Raw genomic sequence first — 13,521 nt, 5'->3', positions numbered from 1 at the left:
ACCCCTCACAAATCCGTACTGACTATCCCTAATCAAGCAATGCCTTTCCAGATGCTCAGAAATCCTATCCCTTAGTACCCTTTCCATTACTTTGCCTACCACCGAAGTAAGACTAACTGGCCTGTAATTCCCAGGGTTATCCCTATTCCCTTTTTTGAACAGGGGCACGACATTCGCCACTCTCCAATCCTCTGGTACCACCCCTGTTGACAGCGAGGACGAAAAGATCATTGCCAACGGCTCTGCAATTTCATTTCTTGCTTCCCATAGAATCCTTGGATATATCCCGTCAGGCCCGAGGGACTTGTCTATCCTAAAGTTTTTCAAAACGCGCAACACATCTTCCTTCCTGACAAGTATCTCCTCAAGCTTATCAGTCTGCTTCACGCTGTCCTCTCCAACAATATGGCCCCTCTCGTTTGTAAATACTGAAGAAAAATACTTGTTCAAGACCTCTCCTATCTCTTCAGACTCAATACACAATCTCCCGCTACTGTCCTTAATCGGACTTACCCTCGCTCTAGTCATTCTCATATTTCTCACATATGTGTAAAAGGCCTTGGGGTTTTCCTTGATCCTACCCACCAAAGATTTTTCATGCCCTCTCTTAGCTCTCCTAATCCCTTTCTTCAGTTCCCTCCTGGCTATCTTGTATCCCTCCAGCGCCCTGTCTGAACCTTGTTTCTTCAGCCTTACATAAGTCTCCTTCTTCCTCTTAACAAGACATTCAACCTCTCTTGTCAACCATGGTTCCCTCACTCGACCATCTCTTCCCTGCCTGACAGGGACATACATATCAAAGACACGCAGTACCTGTTCCTTGAACAAGTTCCACATTTCACTTGTGTCCTTCCCTGACAGCCTATATTCCCAACTTCTGCACTTCAATTCTTGTCTGACAGCATTGTATTTACCCTTCCCCCAATTATAAACCTTGCCCTGTTGCACGCACCTATCCCTCTCCATAACTAAAGTGAAAGTCACAGAATTGTGGTCACTACCTCCAAAATGCTCCCCCACTAACAAATCTATCACCTGCCCTGGTTCATTACCAAGTACTAAATCCAATATGGCCTCCCCTTTGGTCGGACAATCTACATACTGTGTTAGAAAGGCTTCCTGGACACACTGCACAAACACTACCCCATCCAAACTATTTGATCTAAAGAGTTTCCACTCAATGTTTGGGAAGTTGAAGTCACCCATGACTACTACCCTGTGACTTCTGCACCTTTCCAAAATCTGTTTCCCAATCTGTTCCTCCACATCTCTGCTGCTATTGGGGGGCCTATAGAAAACTCCCAACAAGGTGACTGCTCCTTTCCTATTTCTGACTTCAACCCATATTACCTCAGTAGGCAGATCCCCCTCGAACTGCCTTTCTGCAGCTGTTATACTATCTCTAATTAACAATGCCACCCCCCCCCCCACCTCTTTTACCATCCTCCCTAATCTTGTTGAAACATCTATAACCAGGGACCTCCAACAACCATTTCTGCCCCTCTTCTATCCAAGTTTCCGTGATGGCCACCACATCGTAGTCCCAAGTACCGATCCATGCCTTAAGTTCACCCACCTTATTCCTGATGCTTCTTGCATTAAAGTATACACACTTCAACCCATCTCCTTGCCTGCAAGTACTCTCCTTTGTCATTGTTACCTTCCCCACTGAATCACTACGTGCTTTGGCATCCTGACTATCGTCTTCCTTAGTTGCTGGACTACAGATCCGGTTCCCATTCCCCTGCCAAATTAGTTTAAACCCTCCCGAAGAGTACTAGAAAACCTCCCCCCCAGGATATTGGTGCCCCTCTGGTTCAGATGCAACCCGTCCTGCTTGTACAGGTCCCATCTTCCCCAGAATGCGCTCCAATTATCCAAATACCTGAAGCCCCCTCCTACACCATTCCTGCAGCCACGTGTTCAACTGCACTCTCTCCCTATTCCTAGCCTCGCTATCACGTGGCACCGGCAACAAACCAGAGATGACAACTCTGTCTGTCCTGGCCTTTAACTTCCAGCCTAACTCCCTAAACTTGTTTATTACCTCCACACCCTTTTTCCTACCTACATCGTTGGTACCAATGTGCACCACGACTTCTGGCTGCTCACCCTCCCCCTTCAGGATCCTGAAGACACGATCCGAGACATCTCTGGCCCTGGCACCCGGGAGGCAGCATACCTTTCGGGAGTCTCGCTCGCGACCACAGAATCTCCTATCTATTCCCCTAACTATTGAATCTCCTATTACTATTTCTTTTCTATGCTCCCCCCTTCCCTTCTGAGCCCCAGAGCCAGACTCAGTGCCAGAGACCTGGCCGCTGGGGCCTTCCCCCGGTAGGTCATCCCTCCCAACAGCATCCAAAACGGTATACTTGTTTTGAAGGGGAACGGCCATGAGGGATCCCTGCACTGTCTGCCTGTTAGTTTTCTTTCCCCTGACTGTAACCCAGCTACTCTTGTCCAGTACCTTTGGTGTGGCTACCTCCCTGTAACTCTTCTCGATAACCCCCTCTGCCTCCCGGATGATCCGAAGTTCATCCAGCTCCAGCTCCAGTACCTTAACACGGTCTCTGAGGAGCTGGAGTTGGGTGCACTTCCCGCAGATATAGTCAGCGGGGACACCAGTGGTTTCCCTCACCACCCACATCCTACAGGAGGAGCATGCAACTGCCCTAGCCTCCATCCCCTCTTACTTTACAGAATTAGCTGCCCCTTGGACCAACTGGACCTCCGCCCTCCGACTCTACTTCCAGTCAGCTGTACTCTAAACTCCTGGCTCCCTTCACGCTCTTTGATAAATATAGGAACTGAAATGTAAGGAGCACCTTACTCCCTCCTCACCTAACTCCCTCAGTCACCAAACTCTCACTGTAGCACTCAAATGCCACAAGCTCAGCACTCCCTCAGTCACCAAACTCTCACTGTAGCACTCAAATGCCACAAGCTCAGCACTCCAGTGCAAATGTAGGACCCTTATTCCCTGGTCCTCGTTACTATAGAATATAGCCCTTTAAAACTATGAGCCACAAAATATAGACCTTACAAACTGTCAGCGATAAAAGTAGCAAATACGTATCCGACCATACTCATTCAATCAGCTTCTTTCACTTGCTCCACATTACTTTTGAATCCTGATTTCACCTCAGGAGCTCCAAACTCCAACCTTGCATTCTCGCTCCCAGTTTTCCACTTTCTTGTGCACTTTTAATTCTCTGATTCCGCTCTCAGTCTCGCTCTTTCTTGCACTCCTTTATCCTCCTGGCTCCGCTCTCAGTCTCTCTTTTTCTCACGCCTGTTATCTCCTCAGCACCACTCTCAGTCTTTCTCTTTCTCGTGCTCTTTTATCCTTCCAGCCCCACTCTCAGTCTCACTCTTTCTTGCTATCGTGCTCTTTTATTTCCCCTGCTCCACTCCCAGTCTTGCTCTTTCTAGCACAGTTTTATCCTTCCAGTTCCGCTCTCAGTTCCGATCTTACTCACGCTCTTTTATCTCCCTGGCTTCACTTTCTATGTTTTTGTTGAGACTTGCTACTTGCATGTGAAGGGCCTTTGTTAGGCTCCAGGTGGTGCTGTAGAAAGGCCTGCCTTTCTTTACAATGAGTTATTACATGTCCCCACAGTCAACTGGAGAACCAATCTAGTATACATGTCAAACAGGGGCCAGCAAGGTGCTTTTCAATGCGTAAACGCAGCAAGTATGGACTAAGTCCATAGGCAAATCATAATCATCATTGCCTTCTGTACTACTGCCCAACACATGAGGCATTGTACATCTGTAACCATGTTAAAAAAATATTAGTGCTATTCATAATTCATTAAGAGACTAATTGAGTCTTAAATTGAGTCCCAATTTTTAAAATTCTTTCATGGGATGTGGGCATCGTTAGCTAGGCTAGGCATTTATTGTTGATATCTAATTGCCTTTGAGAAGGTGGCGGTGAACCTCCTTCTTGAACCACTGCAGTCCATGTGGTGTAGGTTGTTACGGCCAGTCCCCAGGCAAGGTTCCTCAAATTTGTTGTCCCTGGTGAGGAGGCTCATTTTCTTTATTCAACCCCCTCGGTTAGTCGCAACAAGATTATCTTAAAAAAGATCTCTTCCCTTGCAGATGCCTTTTCCCAGCCCAATATCTATGTTTTGAAAAGAGCCAATTTAGCCAAGCACTCTTGAGTTACATAGAAACATAGAAAATAGAGAAGGAGGAGGCCATTTGACCCTTCGAGCAGCTCCACCATTCATTATGATCATGGCTGATCATCCAACTCAATAGCCTCATCCCGCTTTCCCCCCATATTCTTTGATCACCTTCACCCCAAAGGCTATATCTTTTTAAAAATAAATTTAGAGTACCCAATTAATTTTTTCCAATTAAGAGGCAAGTTAACGTGGCCAATCCACCTACCCAGCACATCTTTGGGTTGTGGGGGTGAAACCCACGCAAACACGGGGAGAAGGTGCAAACTCCACACGGACAGTGACTCAGCCGGGATCGAACCTGGGACCTCGGTGCCGTGAGGCCGCAGTTCTAACCACTGCACCATCGTGCCCCCAAAGGCTATATCTAACTGCTTCTTGAAACCATACAATGTTATAGCCTCAACTGCTTTCTGTGGTGGCAACTTCCACAGAATGACCACTCTCTGGGTGAAGAAAGAGTTAAAGAAAGAGTGAATTTATTATCTCCTAAATACAAGAAAATGTATAAAGCACATGCATATACATTCACACAGATTAGAATTGAGAATTGAGTCCAAAGGTAAGTTAAAAAGTAAAAAATCAGTCTTTGATTTGTCCATGAAGAGTATCTGGTGGATCTTTGCAGCCATTGCGATTCGTGATTCCAGTAACACTAACTTCAGCAGGTGAATAGTCAATTTTGAGATTCAGTGTTCTGCAATTTGGTTGAGAAGCTGTCCTGTTCTTTTTCGGCAGTGGCTTTGCTGACTTAGCTTGCTTCAACAATCAGGGAGAGAGAGAGAGAGCCTTACCATCAAAACTTGCAGTGGTCTGCCGTGTTTCCTCCTGTGTCACACGCTGACACTACCCAGCACTAGTCAACTCTGACCAAGTTTTGCAGTTGGCTTTTATCCCAGCCTTTGTATGTTCCTACAAGGCAAAAATACATCAACAGGTCTGGACCATTGCTTACTGGATATCATTCCTACTGAGATGATAACTGATCCCATTATCTCCACAGGAGATGGCAGTTAGTTTATGTATGATTTTCATGCTTTTGATGTATCCTTGTCTAGAGACAGTATGTGATTCCTTTCTCTTAGTATCACCCATCAGCAATTCAGCCAGTGACTTAATTTATATTTTCAGCCATCTTTGGCTTGTATGCCCATTTTTAAAACCACAGGGCTAAATTTCATGGTGGGAATGGGGAACTAGGCTACACTTGTACCTTGGCAGCCCTGGACACTATCTGTCCTTGACATAATACATGTCCTCGATAGGTCACCTTAGCCTTAGCGAGCTTGTTCTTTGCGAGATTGACCACGAGGTCAGCCGACTGTACACTCTGGAAAAGAGCTTCTGGTTGCTCTAAGTGTGTTTCCCAGGTGTCATTGTACATTAGGAAGTGGTCCAGGTGCACTACACAATTGGATAAACCCTCCACCACCTAGTTTATCAGCCTTTGAAAGGAAGCTAAAGCATTTTGGAGACCAAATGACATAGCTCGACATCGGTATAATCCATTTGGAATTATGAAGGTGGAGATTTCCTTCACACAGGCAGTCAAGGAAACCTGCCCATATCCCTTGAGTGAATCTAACTTTGTAATGTAGCCTGCCTTACCTGCCCTATCTTGGCAGTCTTCCATAATTCTAACAACATGCTGTCTTTTACAGAGGCTGTTGCTACATAAAGTAGTTTGGCTGTTGGGCTGAGATGTTCTGGCCAGGTTTGATTCTTTGCCTATCTGTGTATCCCATGAATTGACTGATTCAAATCCAGGCACATTTACAGGTCTAATTGCTAGTTTGGTTACATCTGGCTTACCATGGTTACCCTTACATCAATCTGCTATAAGTAGCACTTTGTTTTCAGTTACTATTTACATAATATAAATCTTTTATATTATGGGCATTGACTTTTTCATGTTTGGACAGAAACAAATGATGTTGCAAGTAGGATTGAATTCAAATAATAATCTGCCTTCCTATTTTTACTACAGAAGTGGATAACCTCACATTTAGCCACATTATATTGCATCTACCATGCAAATGCCCACTCACTCAACCTGTCCAAATCCCGATGAAGCATCTTTGCATCCTCCTCATAGCTCACCCTCCCACCCAACTTTGTATCATCTGCAAATTTGGTGATAATACATTTAGTTCCCTCGTCTAAATCATTAATACATAATGTGAACATTTGGGGTCTTAGCACAGATCCCTGCAGTACCCTACTTGTCACTGCCTGCCAATCGGAAAAAGACCCATTTATTGCAACTTTTTGCTTCCTGTTTGCTATCCAGCAATTAGCAATGAAGCAGCATAGTAATATTCAATATATTATTAAAAGTTAATGCATTGTAAATCAACATATAATATATGACTAAAGAATATGAATAAAACATGAATAACTTCAGTGTACAACATAAAATATTTATTTTATGTAAATAGTAACTGAAAACAAAGTGGCACTTATTTCTTTATAAGCAAATGCAAAATTCTATTTGCATTGAATTAGTCATTCCTCTTTCATTAAACTAAAGCCATGCCTCTATGCTTTGGTGATATAATTAAGGAGATTGTATATCAAAATGCCATCCATACTATAGTAGACCACACTCCATAAGATATTTATAGATGAGAAAAACCATTCTTTATTTAATCCAGCTAGAATAGCCTAAGAGTCCTGGCATTCATGGCATTCAACTGCTTCTTAAATTACTCCAGGGGTTTTGCCTTTTCTACCCCACTGCGTTCCAAAAGTGAGTGTGTGTATGACAATTCTATCAATGCTAAGTTTGTCTTTCACTAAAACAACAATTTGCATTTATGTAAAGCCTTTATGTCCCATGGCACTTCACAGTGACACATCAACAACCACCTATTAATACAAAGATTTACATGTAGTGAAAGATCCCAAGGCACTTCACTGCAGCATTATTTAACAGAATTTGGCATCAAGTAACAGAAGGAGATATTACGCCAAATTAACAACAGTCTGATCAAAAGCATGGCTTTTAACAGTCATTTGGTAGTACAGAACCTGAGTATTTCTGGGGAAAAAAAGACAATTCACAAGAATACCAAATGTAAAGAGAACAACAACTTATACTACATGAGAAGAGAGCGCTAGCCCGTTGGCAAGTGGACTCTGATTGGTAGAGATGGTGTCATGGAGAATGTTACCAAGCATTGTTTGGAATGTAAACTATTTAGCTTGCCCCTGATTTGTGAAGGCATTGCCTTGGGAAATGAACCAGCGAACGGCTGTCACTTATTTTATTTATCTTAAATAGATGCAATGTGTGTAAATGTTTCTTCTGCCTACAAATACCAGAGCCCTATGTATTAAGATATGTAGCTTCCAGTACATGCAGATGTGAGCCTGACTAACAAACTTAAATTGATTATCAGCCTAATTCTTAACACACTGAGGATTATTTTCCAAAAGTTACCCTTTCGCGGAATCCCACCAAATGTTGGAATTTGTGTTTTGAATTTTGCAAGCATGGGCAGGTTGGGCACAGTCTGCACCTTGCCCTTTGCAAACAGTGGAATGGACATGCTGTTTTATATGATCTGCCAGTCTTTTGGACATACAACCTAAATACCTGGCACTGAAATTCATATACCACATTACTGATTACAGATTGTCTTTTTGGCTTGACAGAAGCATCCTGTTTCTGGTGAATATCCGAGGTAGATGAGCAGAAGAATGAGAAATTCAACATGATCAAAAGCTTGGTCAAAGAGGTAGGTTTTAAAGAGAGCCTAAACAAACGAGAGGGAGATAGGAAGCAGAGGTGGGTGATTGTAGAATCTTAGGCAATGTGGCATAGGCAGCTAGCAGAATGTTCAACAATGATAGAGTAATGGTAAGTAGGACTGAACAAGAGACCAAGATTGGAGGAACGGGAAAGTTAAACAGAGGTCTGTAGGGCATACAGGGAATGGTAAGGCCATAGAGAGTTGGAATACAAGGATGCAAATTTTAAATTTAAGGCGTGAGTGAATCAGGAACTAATGTTGGTCAATAGCGATGATGGACGAACAATTGTGTGAGATAGCATGTAGGCGGCAACACTTTAGATGAATTGAAATTGATGGAAGATGGCAACTCCTCAGGAGTAATTGAGTTTGGGAGTGACAATTGAACAATGAAGGTTTCCACAGAAAATGGCCATGGTAGCGGGCAAGGCAGACAATGCTATGTAGGTATAAAAGTCACTATAGTCCCCGAGGGCCATAGGCTGCTTTGCCCTTTGAAAGAGAGCTGACTGATGGTGATTTGCCACCTCAGACAAGGGGTGAGGTTGATAATGTGGGGCCTTCATGTGGGGCATCGCTCCACATCACAAACCAGCCATCCAGCCAACTGAGCTAAGTTATAAATGTTCATGATGGGAGCTGATGTAGATTCAGAAGCTCAGTAAAAAAAAACCTTACGGCGAATATAATATAACTCAGGCTGAGACATCAGCCAGGAAGGAGAATGGAGTGTCAATGGTACAAAGTTTGTGGCGAGGGCCCTAAACAATAACAACGTTATTGTTTAGCTGGAAGAAATTGTGTCTTGTTCATGATTGGATGTTGGCAAAATAGTCTGCTACTACAGAGACAAGAGAGGTGGTGGCAAAGTGGCAGCTGGTTGTCTATCAATGATCAATATCCTCCGAATTTACTGGCAAGAAAGGCAGTCCAACAGCATGAATATTCAACAGCAGCTCCCCTGGGCGAGTCATGAATGCCTGACAACAGACTCCGAAAGCAACTGCTCAACTCAGACTTCTTTTGGAGCAGGAGACCCCAGGAGGACAATAGAAGACGCTTTATGGGTGTCCTCAAAGCATCCGTAGAGAGGTCCCGTGGACTCATGGGAGTGCCTGGCTTGTGACTGACCAAAACGCAGGAAGGCACTGAACAGATTGAGAGTATTTCTCAAGAACCTGAAAAGGTGAAGTCGAGGTGTAGAAGAGAACATACAAACCTCCATAAAACCTGATCCACCCAAACCTTCAAGCACTGCATGTGGCAGAGTCTGCAGTTCACATATTGGACATAGCAACATCTCAGAACCCATCAAACTGGAGTGGAAACAAGTCATCTGCAATCTTGAAGGACTGCCTAAAGAAGATCCCAATACTAACACATTAGGAAACCCACTATGTACCGGATCAGATCCGGTACACATTTGTGCTTGAGATGAAGTTACCGGTATATTTTCAACATGAGAGAGATATAAGATATTTATGAAATTTTCATCAGATTTTTGTTTGACTTCCTGATCTTGTTTGACTTCTAGCAGCAGTCTAGATAAAGCGCTGCATTTGCACGCTGTTCTGACTTACGTTACTGGATAATCGTGTGCCGGGAAGGTCACAGACGATCTTTGCAATTGACTATCTGCTAAAGAAAGAATACCTGTATACATAAGAAAATAGGAATTAGGAGCAAACATAGGCAATTCGGCCCTTCGAGCCTGCTCTGCCATTCAATCAGATCATGACTGATCTCCTGCTGGTCTCAAATCCACCTCCCTGCCAGTTTCCTATATCCCTTTAACCTATATACAGCCCAAAGATTCAATGGCTAAGAGTCAATGGTTAGTCAAAACAGTAAAATGACACCCATAAAGGTAATGGTGGGACCTTTTTACCCCAAAAAATGATGCTCAAAGCTTATTTTTGTAGTTGAGCATAGTTCGACTCAGCGCTAGTTAATGTTGCAGAGGCAAATGCTATTGGTTGTTCCTGTCCTGAGGGCATTATTTGCACGACAACTATGCCAACACCATAGGGTGATGCGTCAGAAGCAAGCTGTAGCCTCAGTTTTGGATTATAATGGACCAATAACTCTGGCTCCTTCAAAACTTGGTTGACATTTTGATAAGCATTTTCACATTCTTTGATCCAGTGCCAAGCACATTTGACACAAAACAAAGTGAGTAATGGCTTAAGCCTCATTGCTAGGTTAGGAATGAACTTGTCTTAATAATTGAGCAATCCTAAAAATGACGTCAACTGTATCACATCTTGTGGACGTGGAGCTTCTACTATCTCCGTCATCTTCTTTGGTTCTATATGCAAACGGTCTTTGTCAATGATGTGACACACATCATTGACAGAAGACTTTAAAAATTCACACTTTTCTTTCTTGACTCTAAGATTGCAATTTCGCAAACGTACAAGAATATCTTCCAATTTCCTGACATGTTCTTTCATCATTTGAACCTGTAATAAGAATGTCACCTAGATAACATGGCACACCAGATAGCCCACTCAGAATTTGACATGATTAGAGAGATAGAGATAGATAGAGAAATACAGCACAGAACAGGCCCTTCGGCCCACGAAGTTGCGCCAAACTTTTGTCCTAGGTTAATCAAAGAATTTTGGACAATTTTTCATGGCCAATCCACCCAACCTGCACATCTTTGGACTGTGGGAGGAAACCGGAGTACCCGGAGGAAACCCACGCAGTCACGGGAAGGATGTGCAGACTCCACACAGACAGTGACCCAAGTCGAAATCGAACTTGGGACCCTGGAGCTGTGAAGCAATTGTGCTATCCACAATGCTACCATGCTGCCCTTAAGAAGTTAACCTACACTCCATTATTCTAACCTATCCAATAGCCGCTTGAAGGTCCCTAACGTTTCCGACTCAACTACTCAATTTGATCTATGCATCTCTGTAAACGAGCAGGCGGGGGCGAGATGCAGATCATGACGTCTCACGAGATCTCGTTAATTCTCGTGAGGCATTCCGAGTGTCACAAATCTCACAAGTGGCCTCTCGTGAGATTTAATGGCCTCGTCACACCCGATTCGGTTGCACGACGTTGTTTGATCGCACCCAGTAATTCAAATGCAGTGATGTTAATGCATCACCTTCATTGCTGTTGCTGTATTCATTGTCAAAATGACCATTGTTGCACTTGAATTATATTTAAAGCTCCCTGTTTGCGTTCCTTGACTGCTGTGAATTGTTCATGCTTGTCAGTGTTTATGTTTAATTGTTTCAAAAATGTCACCATCAGATGGCAGCATCTGACCAAAATTAAATTTAAAACGCAGCTAAGATTTGCAGTGCAACAGCTCCCCCTAACCTCTACTCTAGTTGTACATCATGGTGCTGGATTCTCCGGTCCCCCAGCCCATAATTTCCCAGCAGCACACCATTTGCTGGTGGCAGGATTCTCCTCCCATCGCTTGTCTATGGGATTTCCTAATGAAGCCACCCCACAACACGGGGGTGCATGGCAGACCTACAGTAGGCCAGTGCTGAAGTAGGCCCCCCCAAGTTCGCACGCACCCACCGATTGTGGCCCCCGATCGCTGGCCTGGGCCCCCCGGTGACGGAGTCCCCCACCAGGAGGGCCACCGCAGCCACGACTCTGAGCTCCCGCCGGGTGGAACCATATGTGAACCACGCTGGCGGGAACTCAGCCTATCGTCCGCAGAGAATCGCCGCAGGGCCCTCTTTGAACGGCCCCCGACCGGCGCCGTCGACCGCGCAAGCACGACTGCCGCCGATTCTCCGGAGAATCAAGCGAAGGAGTCATGGGCCTGACGCCCCATTCTCCACCCCCGCGCTGCATACGATTGGGGGACAGAGTCTTGGACAATCCCAGCCATAGTCCCATTTTGAGAGAATATAGCCCTTTGTCTTTATATGCTGTGTTTGTGTAACCTACTGCTTCATTCACCTGATGAAGGAGCTGTGCTCCGAAAGCTAGTGATTCCAAATAAACTTGTCGGACTTTAAACTGGTGTTGTGAGACTCCTTACTAATAATTGACATGAGTTTGATGGGTTTTGTAAATGTATTCTTTCATAAGATGAGAGTCGCACTGGAAAAGCCAGTATTGTTGCCCTTCCCTAATTGCCCGCAAGGTGTTGGTGAGCTGCCTTCTTGAACCACTGCCATCCATCTGGTGAGTACATGCACCATGCTATTAGGGAGTTCCAGGTTTTTGACCCATTTGACTTTTTCTGTAGCAGCTTGGTACAACCGAGTAGCTTACTAGGCAATCAAGAGTCAACTATGTTGCTGTAGGTTTGGAGTCACATGCAGGCCAGATAATAATAATTGCTTATTGGCAGATTAATTTCGCTAAAAATTAGTGAACCAATAAGGAAAACAATCCAATGGTTTCATGGTCACCTTTACTGAGGCTAGTGTTTAATTCCAGATTTTTTCACCTATTGATGTTTGCTTTTAAACAACATATCTCAAAAACAAACAGATTGCAACAATACTTGGTACCTCGATAGGGCATGACCTATGGAAGAACTGATTAGAATTTGGGAAAGATTCAGGTCCGGATATGGTCCCGGGATTTTAAGTGTCCATTAACAATAGGATATAGAGTAAATTGATGTTTTGTTTTAAAATAATGCTGTGGGTTATTTTATTCAGAATATTGTTGATTTGTTTTAGAACGTTATGGATTGCTTCCACTGGTCTGGTAGAATTCCTCACAGCTGTCAAAATGGGAGCACTTTTCGGAGCAGGCTATTGCTGTGAAATAGTCTAAAGCCTCCTCAATGACATAGAAATGCGTCATAGAATTATTTATTTTTCAGCTTTGTTGTTTGAGCATCAGTCAGGCAGGGGAAAACCTCAAGAGCTGCATAATTGCAATATCACTGAGTTAACACAGTGTGGCAGATATACAAATACTGTGGCTACAACAGGTCATAGCTTGGAAATTCTGAGGCAAGTAACTTACCTCCTCACTGCCCAAAGCCTGTCCACCAAATCAAGTGTGATAGAATGCTCTCCACTTGCCTGAATCAGTGCGACTCCAACAACGCTAGAGATGTTTGACACCATCCAGGACAAAAGTCTGCTGGATCAGCACCCCAATTGGCCAACTTAAACATTAATTTTCTCCACCACTGATGCACAGTGGTAGCAGTGCTATATACAAAATGCACTGCAACAACTCACAAAGACACTTTTGACTGTAAACCTCTTATCACCAAGGAACAAGGGCAGTAAATGCATAGCAACACCACCATCAAGGTACCCTCCAAGGCACACTATCCTGATTTAGAACTACAATCACTGTCACTGGGTCAAAATCCTGTAACTCCCTTCCTAACAGCACTGTTGATATATTTTCTTTTTAAAAATTCATTTACAGTTTAGGCCAGCATTTAGTGCCCATCCCTAGTTGCCCTTCAAAAGGTGGTGAGCTGCCTTCTTGAACCGCTTCAGTCTTCGGAGGTGTAGGTATACACACAGTGCTGCTAGGGAGAGAACAGTGATATATTTCCAAGTGGGGGGTGGTCAGTGACTTGGAGGGGAGCCTCCAGGTGGTGGTAGATGGTA

This window comes from Scyliorhinus canicula, chromosome 4 (assembly GCF_902713615.1).
Source record: "Scyliorhinus canicula chromosome 4, sScyCan1.1, whole genome shotgun sequence".
Lineage (NCBI taxonomy): Eukaryota > Metazoa > Chordata > Chondrichthyes > Carcharhiniformes > Scyliorhinidae > Scyliorhinus > Scyliorhinus canicula.
The sequence above is the reverse complement of the archived record's forward strand: the minus strand, read 5'-3'. Positions refer to the sequence as shown.